Raw genomic sequence first — 2,173 nt, 5'->3', positions numbered from 1 at the left:
ACGGCGAACTCCTCTGTAAACGTCTTAGCCAAGCACAAAGCAAAACGCCACTACAGTACATAGAGTATACAATAAAGCCACTCACACTGATTTGGATCTCCACGCAGCCAGCTGCTATCATACTTCATTGCATGAAAGTATTCTACGCACACAGGAGAAATTCAATGAGTACCTTAGAAGAATATTAGCGAAAAAACACTCAGAAGACTTGACAACATTCTGGTCGTATGTAAAGACTGCTGGTGGCACGAAAGTTATTGACAGGCACTGAGGGACGAGGCAACGACTGACAATACGTTTAGGAGACTATAAGCAGAAATGCTTAACACATTTTTCAAGCTGCCCTGTAAAGACGAGTCAATGGCGTCGAGAAACAGTTGAGATCGTTAAAGTAAGAAAAAAAGGCAGAAACGGTGCCACATGACAGGATCAAAGCACAGGTCAGAGTCCTCCAGAAGAAGGGAAGCACATGTGAACCACAAAGCCACTGTCCAATATCCTTCAACGCCTCCCATTGTTATGCAGTCTTAGAAAATATTATGAGGTGAAATTTTAAAGGGTACCGAGAACAGATTGGCCTCATTCATGCCAACCAGCACTGATTAGGTAACCAGCGATCACGTCAAACCAAACTTGTCCTTATGCGAAGCACTGGAAGTCATGGAAGCATGCATTCAATCATATGAAGTATTTCGTAGCATTCGAAAGGCATTTGAATCAGTACAACACGTACGTATCTCTCCTCTAGAGATCGTGAAGACACAGTTAATTTAATCTCTTCGCGCACGGAGGCGTTTAATCAATCTTCTTGCGTCCCAAACGAAACAGAACAGGAAAACTCCCCAAAACTTGATACTTTGAAAAGACCCTCTTCCATGCAGACCACAGTAAGTTTGTAGTTCATAGATACATATGTCGATGGAGATGTATAGGTGGCGTGCGTTGTTCAAAAACTTCACTCCAGTGGCGATCTGTCTCTTTCTGCTGGTATTTGTTAGCTACAGTCCTTTGCCGTTCAATATACTCGTAGCAAGGATTTATTTGTAGATGTGATGCCTATCTGCAAAGGAAACAAGGAGAATTCACTTTTGAAATAAGGACAGACGTGTTAGGATTCAATAGTTATTCCACAAATCCAAAATAACTTACTGCTTTAGCTCTCGAACCAGTCGAGTATACGAGACTAAACCGATACTTTCTGAACCCCTGGCGTTCCCTCCCTTCAGATCGCGTCCGAGTTGGGTTGTTTGCGGGAGGAGCCAAACAGCGAGGCCATCGGTCACACCGGATTAGGGTAGGACGGGAAAGGAAATCGGCCGTGTCCTTTCAATAGAGCCATCCCAGCATTTGCTTGCAGCGATTTCGGGAAATCACGGAAAACCTAAATCGGGATGGCCGGACGCGGGATTTTACGGCCGTCCTCCCAACACGAGTCCAGTGTGCTAACCACCGCGCCACCTCCCGCTGTCACAGACTGCCTCTTGATCATCATCGCCTTCTTCTTTTCATTATACACAGACTCCGATTGTCAGTAAATGTAAGAGATCGTGTCTTCATGACGTCACTGTCAACAATGAGATCCGACAGCAAACCAATCGAACCGTTGCGTAGCATCAGTCTCATTGACAAACCTTCCGAAGAAAGAGTCGATTTCGAAGTGCGCTTTCTAGGAAGTCTGTTTCGCATCCTTCGGGCTGTGAGGAAGAAGTTGAGAAGAAGTGAGGAGGTAGGTGAACACTGACTTTTAAATTATTCTGCAGTTGGAGGCATGGGATCAGACTCTGGAAGACAAATATTTTACCTATTGTCTACGTATCAGAAGGTCGGATTATTCCTCAATTCCTGTCTTGTACACTATACTCTACACTTTTGATTAACTACTGTACTTGCTGCGCCGCTGCATTGCGTTGCTCATAGTCCAGGAAATTAGCCTGCAAGGAGCACAACTCACTGCACATGTGGAAAACCACTTGTTCTCACACCGTGAGCAGGTTTCAATGTAGTTTGCTAATTAGTTTCATTTAAACGGGAAATGTGATCATCACTATTACTATACTTATCGATTCTCCAACAACCTTTAAAATATTTGCTGACTAATTTATTTGGCACTGTAGAAAGCGTTTAAGACAAATAATTAAATGTACAATGCCTGCTGTATATCATGTAGTGTATT

The sequence above is a fragment of the Schistocerca gregaria genome, chromosome 1 (genome assembly GCF_023897955.1).
Source record: "Schistocerca gregaria isolate iqSchGreg1 chromosome 1, iqSchGreg1.2, whole genome shotgun sequence".
In the NCBI taxonomy this organism is placed as follows: Eukaryota; Metazoa; Arthropoda; class Insecta; order Orthoptera; family Acrididae; genus Schistocerca; species Schistocerca gregaria.
Note: the sequence above shows the minus strand (reverse complement) of the source record.